General features: G+C 43.5%; 1 protein-coding gene across 9 annotated transcripts in view; it reads left to right on the top strand.

The window, feature by feature from the left end:
* The window catches only part of Nf1 (neurofibromin 1), a 272178-nt gene that overhangs the window by 41496 nt on the left and 217373 nt on the right, over positions 1-13309 (top strand). The window contains exon 2 of one of the 9 annotated variants that reach the window (XM_074046432.1): positions 12050-12161. The exons of the other annotated variants lie outside the window; for them this stretch is intronic. The gene's annotated coding sequence lies outside the window, so the exon portion shown is untranslated. The remainder of the gene's footprint in view (positions 1-12049; positions 12162-13309) is intronic. 9 annotated transcript variants of the gene reach the window in all.

Genomic DNA, 13309 nt, shown 5'->3' with positions numbered 1-13309 from the left:
CTTAGACCACTTGTTCTTGTTGAAGATAGCTTCTGAATACTGACACCCTGGCCTTTGGGGGGTGGGGCCCTTTCCAAGCCCCTGGAGAGGCAAAATCAACACATGACCAGTGTCATAGAAAGGACCATGAAGGCCCCCCACAGTCATCCCAGTTTCACATGGGCAGACGATCTCTGATGGGCCAGAGCAAGTCAGGGTAGAGGGCCCCAGTTGGGCCCATCTGCTGGCCTCCGGGCCTGGGCAATACCTAAAGAAGACAAGACAAGAGCCTGGCAAAACACAGATGGTGCGGTTAATTAATATAGTTCTCTCTTGTCCTTCTCAGAGTTTGACCTCCCATATCAGTTTATGAGAGATCCCAGCTGGGTCTGGAGGGTTTGTTTGTGAGTCATTTATTATTATTACAGCTGTTAGTAGAATCAGTAGGCCTGTCTGGGGCCTCATCAGCACTCCCTCAGGTCAAGGTCAGTTTCAATGGCTGGTCCAGATTGGCTAGGGATTTCCACTCCTGGCCTGGATCCTCCGCCAGCTTGGTGTGCATGTGGTGAATCCACGGTTTCAGTCCTGCAACCTTAAGAGCAGAAGGAGTGGTTAGAATAACTTGGTAAGGTCCCTCCCACTGGGGGTCTAGATTCCCTCTAATTGGGGTTTTGACCCAAACCCAATTCCCCAGGCTCCATGGGTACAAAGGCCTGAGGGTCACAGGGGCTGGCTCTGGGTGTCCTAGGTACCGGGCAATTTTCCTGGAAGCATGCACCGAGCCTTTTAGGAACTTGTGGAGGCCAATCTGTCCATACTCCCGAAGTTCTCCAGCCTGTCCAGGTGTTAGTGGTGGTGGCCGTCCATACAGGACTTCAAAGGGAGAGAGACCGTATTTTTTTTAGGTGTACACCTAATTTTGAACAGTGCCAAGGGTAATACATCTGGTCAGGGTAGCCCTGTCTCTTGACATTGTTTTGCTAGTGCTGTCTCGATAGTCCTAGTCATCCTTTCCACTCAGCCTGATGATTGGGGGTGATACCAGGTGTGCAAATCCCAGGTCAGCCTGACTGCACGAGATATTCCTTGATCACCTGGTTGACAAAGGCAGGCCTGTTGTCTGACCCAGTGCTGCTAGGTACCCTGAACTGAGGAATAATCTCCTTGGCTAGCATTCTTGACACTTCTGTAGCCTTTTCTGTGGGTGGTATATGCCTCAGCCCAACATGTGAAGGTGCAGACCACCACCAGGAGGTACCAATAAGTTTTACTTGGTTGGATCTCAGTGAAGTCCATGTCTAAGTGTTGGAATGGGTAGACCCCTTCTTCTGAGAGAGCAGTGGGGGCTTGGGTCCCTGTCCTGGGTTATGTTGGGCACAGCACAGGCAGGCCTTGCTGGCCAACTGAGTTAAAGTCGCCAGGCAGGGAATGACCAGGTATTTGTGTAATAGTCTTTGTAGGGAGATTTTTGCCCAAATGGGTGATGTCGGGTGCCAGCCTTACCAGGCCTGGGGCTGTCTTTTCTGGCATTAAGATCCTTCCCTCCAGGGTTATGAACCAGCCTTCTGAGTTCTCTTTAGCTCCTGTTTCATGGGCCTGTTCTCTCTCTTTGTGGGCTCTACTCAGGTTGGCCTAGGAGGACAGGGAGGGCAAAGCATACTTTGGCTGGAGTAGCTTCTTCCTTTTGTACTTCTTTTGAGAGAGCCACTTCTTTTGTGTCCTGTCCGCCAATCAATTTCCTTGGCTGATCTTATCTGGTCGGTTGGTATGGGACGGACAGTGAATGACAGCAATGACTCATGGCTTCCAGACTGCCTCTAACAATTGTAAGATTTGTTGACTGTTTTTGATCTCTTTACCTCTGGATGTCAATAGGCCTCTCTCTTTGTAAATGGAAGGCCCCATGGATATGAAAGGTTGCAAAGGCATAACGCAAGCCAGTGTAAATGTTGGCTCTCTTTCCATCTGCTAGGGTGAGGGCCCTGGTGAGGGCGTATTAACTGCCTGTTGGGCTGACCAGTGGTCTGGCAGCCGTCCATGTTCCACTACTTGTGACATGGTAGTCACTGCATATCTGGTCCGGTATCCTCCCTCTTGTAGGCTCCTGCTTCCATCAGTGAAGAGCTCCAGGTTGGTGTTGGGAATGACGGTGTCTGTGAGTTTGGGCCGGGAAGAAAAGACTTAGTCTGGAATCTCCTCAAAGGAGTGGAAAGGTTCTCCCTTCTCTTCTGGCAAATATGTGGCAGGATTGAGAGTCCTCACTGCTTCAGCTCACACCTGGGGGTTCTCGCCCAATAAAGCCTGATATCTGGCCACTCGTTCCCCAGTCATCCATCAACTGGCAGTGCTGTTGAGCAGAAAAGTTACTTGGTGGGGGACCCGGAGCGTGATGTGTTGTCTGAGAGTCAGTTTATCTGCTTCTTGTATTAAGAGGACCGCTGCCAATGCCCAGAGGCATGGGAGCCAACTTGAGGCCATGGGGTCTAATTTCTTGAACAGGTAGGCTACTGGCTGGTTCCATGGCCCCATTGGCTGGGTCAGGACACCTAATCCTATGCCTCTCTTCTCATGGATGTAGAGGTGGAAATGGCGAGTGACGTCCAGGAGAACCAGGTGTTGTTTAAGTTTTTGGAATGCATCCTCTTGGTCAGGGCCCCAGTGCAGTGGTCCTGTGGGGTTCCCCTTTCGTGCTGCATAGAATGGCCCAGTAGTGACCGAGAATCCAGGGATCCATATAGGCAGAAGCCCACGGTGCCCAGAAACTTCTGGAGCTGTCTCCAGGACTCTGGGCATGGGTACCAGAGGATCACTTCTTTTCTCCCAGTTCCCAGCCTTCTTTTCCCTTGGCTCAGGTGATACCCCAAGTATATGACCTCCTCTAGACAGGTTTGTGTTTTCTTTTGTGAGACTTTGTATCCTGCTTCCTGTAGGAATTGGAGTAGTTCTCTGTTCTGTTTTTTCAGGCCTCCAGGATGGGGGCCCACTAAAAGTATGTCATCTACATACTGGAGGATAGTGCACTCTTTCGGTCGGCAGTTTTCAAAGTCTCTGGCTAAGGCCTCCCCAAAGATAGTGGGGGAATCTTTGAAGCCCTGTGGAAGCCTACTCCAAATTAATTGTCCTTTGCTCCAGTGTCAGGGTCCTCCTATTTGAATGCGAACAGGGGCTGGCTAGCTTCTGCCAGTTACAGGCAGAAGAAGACACCCTTAGGGTCATGACATGTGAATGCTCTAGCGGTGGGGGGAATCAAACTCAGCAGAGTGTATGGGTTGGGGACGACAGGGTAAATAGTCTCTGTTGCCTTGTTTACCTGGCGCAGGTCTTTAACTGGTTGATAATCACTGGACCCTGGCTTTTTGACAGGGAGTAAAGGGGTGTTCCAGGTCAATTGTACTTCCCTCAGGATTTCTTGGTCCCGTAGGCATAGAATGTGTGCCACGATTCCCTTCCAGGCCTCTATTGGATATTGTCTCATATGCTGGATGGATTGGAGCCTGGCAGGAGTGTTTGAATCCCAGTCTGGTCTGTTGTCTGGGATCCTCTCATCTGCCCATTGCTCCAGATTTGCAATCTGCGGTGGAGCTTGGGTAACTAGCCATGCTCTGGCTGCTTGGTTTACTCACCAGCGCTTATCAGAAGTGAAGAGAGTAGAAATGAGCTGATGGCAATCATCCAGGTTGGGTTGGTGGCCGTGCATGATGTTGGTCAAGAGCTCTGTTACAGCCTGCGGTTCCTCTGAGTATGCTGGGATGTGCTGCCACCAGTTCAGGAGGTTGGTGGTAGTGAAGGGCTGGTACACATATTGCATGGGTCCATCCACGAATGACCTGTCTGCCTGGGGTAATAGCGGCCCCGGAGCCTGGCGCAGAGGACATAGTGCCGCAGCCGGGATTCCTTGTTAGCCTCCCAGAGTTTGGCGACCTTCCCCAATGGCTTGTATCTTTTTCCGGGGCCATCAAAGGCAAAGAGGTGTATAACGAGGGAGCAGTTGGATGACATGGGCAGGGGTTCGGCTTCGATGCCTCCTCCTTTCCATTGGGGTCCTCTGAGTTGGACTCAGGTCTTGGGGAGGTTGGGCCGGCAAGGTGCACTGGAGGAACATGTGGTGGGTCTGGTGGCTCAGGTTCTGAGGTGTGGTGGACCTCAAATTTCTTTTACTTTTCTGTTAACCAGAATGGCTGTGTGTCTCTGGGGTGCACGAAAACGTAGCCAGTCTGGTGGGCGGGCAGGCAGCCAGGATGTACCAGGAGTCAATGTAAGGAAACTAGTCTGGATGACCTGGATCCCCAACAACTATGTCTCTCACATGGTGATAGTGGCTATCACATGGTGATAGTGGTTCAGTGTGCCCTCTGTAGGCCATCCTACATTGAAGGTGGGTCATTCTACTTCACAAAAGGTTCAGAGCTTTGCCAGCTTCATCTGGACTCCATAGTCACCCAAGAAGCTATCCTTAAAGTTAGCAAGAATGGTCTGGAGCACCGTCGGGCGCTATGACCTAGAGGAACCCATTTTATATGTGCATGGTGATTATCGGTACCACAGAACAGACAAAGGGAAGGGGGTACTGCTCAGTGAGAGGCCACACAAGTGCTCATCTGGCTACAGCCCCAGGTGATGGGGTCGGCCATTCACTCAGAGTTTAAAACAGTCAGTTCCTATTTATTTTCCCCTAAAATCCTGGCCTGCTCTAGTCCCAGTTGACCAGAATCATATTGGTCACAGAGGAAGGGGATGTGTCACCCTGGATACTCTTCAGGGTTCAGACGGTCCCCTCGGAGGATCAGTCTGCGCTGGCTCCTTACACTGACCAGGCTTCCTGCCTGGTCTGGATGTCTGGCGCCTATCTCCGTTTTGCTCTGCCAGTCCGAGGGCCTGGTCCTTGGCTCTGCAGCTTCCTCTGGTCGTCTGGAAGGAGACTTTGGAATCACATCAGGGTGCACACTTCCCGGTTCCAGGTACCCCCACAAGCTGCAGAGCTAGGGAGCAGGCATCTGTTACCCAGCGGGGCTTGGTGGTCTGATCTCACTGGAGCCTCCAGAAATGTTAAGGGAAGAATGTCGGACCAGCGAGACTAAGACTCAAACCCAGGTGGTTGGAGGAAAGGAAGATTTATTATGCTAGTGGGCCAGCACCCTGGCTCTCTCCAAAAATGGCACTGGCCCCGCAGCTCAAGGTTGCAGGGTTTTTATGCTTCAGAATGTAGAAGCAAGCAAGCGGGAAGGACAAAAGCAGATGTGGTAGTTAGCCTCTTGCTAGGAGGTTACAACATATCATACTAGCATATCTGTGAAACTGGGCCTGCCGGGGAAGGGAGCTTGCCTTCAGATCTTTCTCCTGGGTTTCTTTATCAATCATATTAAATTTCTATGTACACGTTGATGTTTTAAGTGTGTTCCTCAAAGGTTCATGCATGGGAATGTTGGCCCTAAGGATGGCAGTGTTGACAGCTGGTGGAAACTTTAAAAGGTAAAGCCTAGTAAGAGGTAATTGGGTCATTGGGTGTGCTGCCCTTGGAAAGGATGAATGTAGTTCTTGTGGGACCTAAGATCCTGTGAGAATGGGATATAACAGAAAAAATAAAAAATGACCTCTTGCTCTCTGGCTTTCTGTCTTGTCATGTGATCTCTTCCTCTTAGGATGGATGCTCCCACCATAATGCTGCCTGACATGATGAGATGTAGCCACAGAGTCCCGACTAGAGGCAGAACAATGGGGCCAGCAATCTTGGGTTTTCAACTTCCAAAACTTGGAGACAAATAAACTCCTTTTCTTTATATATTATCCAGCCTAAGATATTTTTGTATAGCAATGGAAAATGGACTAATACACATACTAAGATATATCTTGTGACTAGACTGTACAGGTTATAATGTGCAAGTTTTGATACAAAAGCTTAATAGTAAGCACTTGATAATGTGCATCTTTTCTTGTTCTTGTTTTTCAAAAATTTCATGGGTATTCTCCCAAGTGAACTTCAGTCTCACTACATCTGTGCTCGTATTCGCTTAATGTAAGCTACCATCTTCTCTTGCCTAGACTGTCTTCTAACACAGCAGCAAGAACATTCCTAGAACATAAATCAGATCACTTCCTTGCTTAAACCCCTTTAGTGTCTTCTGTTCTCCTGGATTATCTACTGCAGCATAATGAGATGCTCCATAGCATTTGGTTTACAGTTTTTGTGGGTCAGATATTCATGACAAGTTGAGTTGGTAGTTCTTCTCTTCTATGTGGTATTGGCTGAAGCTGGAGAATCCCTTCTAATATGGCTTCTTCAGTCATGTCTGGCACCTCAGTGCTTCTTAGTCCCTCTCTTCACAGTGGTGTCTTTGCTGTGACCTGGGCTTCTCATAGGGAAGTGGTCTTAGAGTCATCACATTTTTTTTAAAGTGTCAATTGGCTTCCAGAAGATGGGAAAGAAAAACTCAGACCAATTAAGGGCTGTGCCTGGAACTGGCACTGTGTGCCTTCTGCCATATATTTTTTTCCCGTCTGCTGTATTTTGTTGGACATGCTAGATGCAAAGAAATGGAAAAATAGATTCTACTTTTTAATGAGGGGAATTGTAAAGTCTTGTAGGGAAGCATGTGGAATGGGAGATACTATGACCATATTTGGAAAATGTACTTAGCTTTATCATTAAACTCAAATTCAAAACTCTTAAGATGGCCTCTAAAGCTTTTTATGATCTGATCCCTGCTTCTCTATCTGCCTGACTTCACTGCCTACATTTTTCTCTTTTGTTTCCTTTGGTTCAGCCACAGTGACCTCTTTGCTAAGCTCAAAAGTGACACACTCATTCCAATACCAGATCCATTGTACTTGCAACTCTGCTTCAGCTCTTTTCATGAGGCTTCCCATTCTCTTTACTTCATTTAGGTCACATCTTCAGAGAGCTTTTCTAGACCACCTTATCTGATAAATTCTTGGTTACTTAGAGCTCCTTAAACTTGCCTTTTCTTCTTCATAGATTTTGGTGCTGTTTGTGGCAGCCTGGTGGATCTGAATACCACTTTTTTCCCCCGCCTAGTTTCTGAGCAAGTTAGAGTTAAGAAATAAGAGTAAAGATGGAGACCAAAAAATAAATTTAAAAAAGAAGCACATTTTATCTAAAATCTACAAATCTATATATCATAAATATGTGAAATTTATTACTGATTCATAAATATGTGCATTTGTATGTGTTTGCATGTACTCACATGTAAATAAATAATGCACGCATATATACACACACATACATTCACACACACACACATGTTTGTCAGTGCTAAGTTGGAAATCGAAATGGGCCTACTAATTAGGCAGACTTGCTCACCCAGTCCTAGGCAGTATTGGCCACTCCCCACTGCAGGATAGGATCCTGATCAACTTTTGGTATGTTAGAGTAGAGGAAGCCTGTTTTCCAAGTAAAAAAATGTGGAACAAGAGTTGAGGTGTGCATGCCCAATTATTCTCATTTTTATCAATTTGACTAAAGGGGAATGAAGGAAAGGAAATAAAGGAAATTTTAAGGATGACTCTCAGTTCTCAGACATAGGAAACAGGGTGGACTGTGGTACTATTTACCAAGGTAGGAAGCATGGTAGATGTATTCTTAATTAAACATTGGAAACATTGAGTTGTTTTTTAAAAATTACTATTATTTGTTTTATTTTATTTTATTCAATATGTGCATACAATATTTGGGTCATTTCTCCCCCCTTCCTCCTGCCTCCTTCCTTATTCCCCCACCCCCTCCCTTGACCCCCCCAACCCCTCGCTACCAGGTAGAAACTATTTTACCCTTATCTCTAATTTTGTTGAAGAGAGAGTATAAGCAGTAATAGGAAGGACCAAGGGTTTTTGCTAGTTGAGATAAGGATAGCTATACAGGGAGTTGACTCACATTGCTTTCCTGTACATGTGTGTTACCTTCTAAGTTAATTCTTCTCAAACTGACCTTTTCTCTAGTTCCTAGTCCTCTTCTCCTGTTGGCCTCAGTCACTTTAAAAGTATCTGCATTAGTTTCTCTGAGTTGAGGGCAACAAATGCTATCTAGTTTTTTGGGTGTCTTACCTATCCTCACCCCTCCCTTGTGTGCTCTTGCTTTATCATGTGATCAAAGTCCAATCCTCTTGTTGGTGTTTGCCCTTGATCTAATGTCTGCATATGAGGGAGAACATACAATTTTTGGTCTTTTGGGCCAGGCTAACCTCACTCAGAATGATGTTCTCCAGTTCCATCCATTTACCTGCGAATGATAACATTTCATTCTTCTTCATGGCTGCATAAAATTCCATTGTGTATAAATACCACTTTTCTTAATCCATTTGTCAGTAGTGGGACATCTCGGCTGTTTCCATAACTTGGCTATTGTGAATAGTGCTGCAATAAACATGGGTGTGCAGGTGCCTCTGAAGTAACCTGTGTCACAGTCTTTTGGGCATATCCCCAAGAGTGGTATTGCTGGATCATATGATAGATCTATGTTTAGATTTTTAAGAAGCCTCCAAATTATTTTCCAGAGTGGTTGTACTAGTTTACATTCCCACCAGCAGTGTAAGAGGGTTCCTTTTTCACCGCATCCTCACCAACACCTGTTGTTAGTGGTGTTGCTAATGATGGCTATTCTAACGGGGGTGGGGGGTGGGGACATTGAGTTTGAAGTGCCTACAAGGTACCTATGTGGAGAAAAACCAAATAGGCATTTGGATAATACACCTGTAGCTCAGGAGAGAAGTTTACATGAAAGATACAGTCTTGGTAGTTATATTAGTTTTTTATTGATCTATAACAGACTACCACAAACATAATGGCTTAAAAGAACAAAGTATCAGTTTCTCTGGGTCAGAAGCTCAGTTCTTTGCTCAGGCTCTCACCAGGCTGAAATCAAAGTATCTTGTGAGGCAGTCTGAGTCCTGGGATTTTCTTCCCGTTTTACTAGTTGTCAGCAGAATTTAGATCCTTATAGTTGTAGGACTTAGGCTCTCATTTCCTAGAACCTACTTGCTATTTCCTGCTCTGTGGCCCTCTCCACCTTTTGTCTATTCACTCCCAACAGAAAGCAACTTTGCTTCTTCATATTTTTTTCTGATGTTAAGCTAACACTTTACCACTGAACTGTATCCTCAGTTGCTCATATGTCTTTTTTTTGCAGTGCTGGGTTTGAATTCAGGGCCTACACCTTGTGCTACTCTGCCAGCCCTTTTTTGTGATAGGTTTTTTTGAGATAGGATCTCAAGAACTATTTCCCCAGGCTGGCTTGGAACTGTTATCCTCCTGATCCTCTGCCTCCTGAATAGCTAGGATTTTAGATGTGGGCCACCGGTGCCTGGCCTCATGTAGCTTTTAAAAGTTCATGTGGTACCAGGCATTAGTGGCTCATGCTTGTAATCCTAGCTACTCAACAGACAGCGATCAGGAGGATAGTGGTTCAAAGCCATCTTGGGCAGGCACATAGTTCGTAAGACCGTATCTAGAAAATACATAACACAAAAAGGGCTGGTGGAGTGGCTCAAGGTGTAGGCACTGAGTTCAAGCCCCAGTACTTTAAAAAAAAAAAGTTCATGTGGTTAGGCCCAGTGAGGATAACATTCCTTTTGATTAACTCAAATTAACTGACTCAGGATCTTAATTACATCTGAAAAGTTTCTTTTGCCATATAATCTAACAATCATGAGATATTCTCCCATTGTATTTTCAAGTCCTCATACTTGAGAAAGGGAACTCATACTTGAGCTTCTGACCCAGAGAAACTGATACTTTGTTGTTCCATGGTGTGTACACCAGGGAACAGGACTTTTGGGGGCATTAGCAGTCATTAGCAGTCATCATAGTTGCCATCACCAGGATAACCATTGAATACATGAGATTGCTCATGAGGAACTGTGTTCAGGGAAAAAAAGAGGAGAGATTAGAGCAGAATTTCAGAATTATTGATGCCTAAAAGATACATGTATCCATTTTTGTGTCAGCAGCACTTACATTTATAGCTAGCACATAATATGTATTAAATATTTGTTAGAATTATTTTGTAGTTACTACTTCTCTTTTATTGCCAGCATTAAAATACAGTCTTACTACCTGCTACCATCTGCCCTGGAAGCTTAATATTGTTTTAGTGTTATCACTCAGTTCAAAAAATAAAACATTATTGGTATTTTAAAAGTCATCCTTCCCTCTTGTTTCCCTCCAGCTACTACCGTCCAAGGATTTCTCCAGTCCTTACTTCTAAAACCATAAAATGAATTTAGCATGTTTTTGAAATTTATGTAATCTTACTATACAGTATATCTTTTGTTCTGACTTTCCTGCATTGTTACATTTGTGATTAAGCTTTTTGTTGTCATTCTTAATGCTGTAAGTTTTTCTTTGTATGAATAATGAATATACAACTTTTTTCTTTTTGACAGTACTGAGGTTTGCACTTGAGCCATGTCCAAGTGCTCTACTTATTTTTTTGGATAGGGTTCAAGTTAAGTCTGCACTGGCCTGGACTGCAGTCCTCCTATTTATGCTTTCTGCATAGTTGGGATGACAAGTGTGCACCAGCACACTTAACTTTAATTAGTTGAGATAGGGTTTCATGAACTTTTTTGCCCAGGCTGACTCAAACTGGTCTTAAACTGCAATCTTCCCTATCTCTGCCTCCCTAGTAGGTAGGATTATAGGTGCCAGCCACAAGCAAGGCTGGCTATAATTTTTTTTTTTAATTTTAAACCATTTATACCGTTAATAGACATTTGGAGTATTTCTGTTTTGAGAAATTATAAAAAAATGTTACTGTAAACATTGTATCTTTTGGTAAATGTGTACCATTTCTGTGTTCACTTTTAGCATTGTCATTTTCCAAGGTATTTACTGATTTAACACTTGTACTAGTAACATATTAGAATTCCAGTTGCTGTGGTTTGCCATTTGTGGAGGATGAAGCTTGCCAGGGTTCATAACTGACTTGCATATATTTAGTAAGGTCCCTTTGCTATCAGATTCTAAACTATAAGCTTTTATCTTCTTAATACTGCAAGACTTTCAAACTGTGCTATTTTTCAGAAGTTTTTGACTTAGCCTTTTATTCCGTTTTCCCTACATATGCATTTGAAATCCCTCATGACTTTGTTTTGTATCTCCAGCCCTCAATGGTCCCAGAATCCCTGAAAGTTTCTGTTTCTCTCAGCAGAGGTACTTTGCCTAGGAAAAACCTTATTTATCCATTTCCTTTTCTGCCTAGACTCTGCAAATGCCCCAAGGAACAGCAACTTACTTTGTCATCATTTTCCTCTTTTTGAATCTTAGCCTCTCTAGTCCTCATAATGTCATTAGCTCTCTGAACAAATGGTTTTTGTATTTCATTTTTTTTTAAAAAAATAAGGTTGTGGAAAGATGTGTTGTTTTGTAGTAAATTATCCTACATGGAAGCAGAAGTATGGATTTAAGTGTTTGATACATTTCTATGAATTAAAATTGCTATCCTTGGTGTTGATCACATTACTCCATTTTTTGGTGAGTCTTTCTGGCTTAATCCATTATTATTCTCTATGTGGCAAGATGTTCCAGGCTCATCATGAGCCATTTTTTTGCTCCAGGTATGGAATCAGTCATTCCCTGATGGAATCATGTTTTCTTTTTTGGGGGAAATGGTATTTGAACAGTTTAATTGGGGGGGGGGTATTTATTACTATGGGATTGGTCACCTAGGCATTTCTATGGATATAGGCAAAAATATGTTTTATTTTCTGTTTTGGCAGTATTGGGGTTTGAACTCAGGGCTTCTCACTTGCTAGGAAGGAATGCTACTCCTTGAACCAGCCTTTAGTCTCCTTTTGCTTTGTTTGTTTTTCAGATAGGGTTTTGCCCTGGTTGGCCTTGAACCAAGATCCTTACCTTTACCTTCCAAGTAGCTGGTGTTGGCCATCATACCATTTTTTTTGTGTGTGTGTGGTACTGGGGTTTAAACTCATGACTTCATGCTTGCTAGGTTGAGCCACTCCACCAGTTCTTTTTTATGGTAGGTGTTTTTGAGATAGGGTGTTGGGAAGTGTTTAACTCGACTGGCATCGAACTGTGATCTTTCTGATCTCTGCCTCAGGTGTGAGTCACTGGGACCTGGCCATACCCTTGTTTTGTGAGATAGAGTCTTGCTAACATTTTGCCCCAGCTGACATTGAACCTCAATCTTCCTATCTCTCCTGGGATTGCAGGTGTGTGACACTATACTTAGCTCTTTTATTTTCTTAATATACAATAAAATACATTAAGACTTCATATAGGTACTTTCAATTCAATTTCAAGACTACAAGGTTTTTACTTTGTCATTCCTCTTATCTCCCATGCTGAAAGCTTCATTGATTAATGATCCTAAGAATGATAAGTTGAAGTATCACATAATTATTTCTTTGGTCTCGTGATACATAAGAATCAAGATGTATCTTTATATTTTTTGTCCCTAGAGTATATTTTACTAGGATTGTATAGTCAACTTAGTATAATATAAAATCACTTAAAATAGCTTCCCTCTTTGTGATTATATCCTTAAAGAATTAGGTATAAATTTCAATTCATTTGTTTATTTTTGATTTCTAGATTTGTTTTTTAAATTTTTTATTCAGTTTTATGTTTGTGTAAATTATATAGTTCTAAAGTGAAATCTACAAAAAACAAGTAATTTGGATTCTGTCCTTATCACTTCTACTTTATTTTCATTCAGTCTCTAAAGATAAACACTAAGAACTTACCAAGTTGTTTTTCATTTCACCCTTCTGTGCTGGGGTTTGAACTCAGAGACTTGCGTTTGCTAGGCAGGTGCTCTACCACTTGATCCATGCCTCCTTGTTTCTTAATATATGAAGACACATACATATCTTCTTTTCTGCCTTCCTTATTTTCCTCTTTCCCTTCCTTCTCTCTTTTTTCTTCCTTTCTCCCCTCTTCTCTTTCCTTTCCTCCTTCTATCCCTCTCTTCTCTCTCTCCCTCCTTCCCTTCTTCTCTCCCTTCTTTCCTTCTGTCTTCCCTCTTTCCCTCTTCACACGTTAGGCAAGCACTGTACGACTGATGTAATATCTCCAGCCCTTTTGACTTTTATTTTGAGACATGGTCTCCATAAGTTGCCCAGCCTGGCCTCTAATATTCAATCCTCCTGTGTTAACCTCCTGAGTAGCTGGGATTACAGGCTCCGCCACCACACCCAGCACATCCATTTATTTTTATCTCCTCATTCCTTCATAGATGAATGATAGTATACTGTTTGTATCCCCCCCCACACACTTTTTTAAATTTAAAGATAAATCCTGGAGACTATAGTTTCTTGAAATTGGACTCGTTTCTGTTTCATTGTTTGTTACATTTATA

Source organism: Castor canadensis, chromosome 11 (genome assembly GCF_047511655.1).
Source record: "Castor canadensis chromosome 11, mCasCan1.hap1v2, whole genome shotgun sequence".
Lineage (NCBI taxonomy): Eukaryota > Metazoa > Chordata > Mammalia > Rodentia > Castoridae > Castor > Castor canadensis.
Note: the sequence above shows the minus strand (reverse complement) of the source record. Positions and strands in the feature narration are given on the sequence as shown.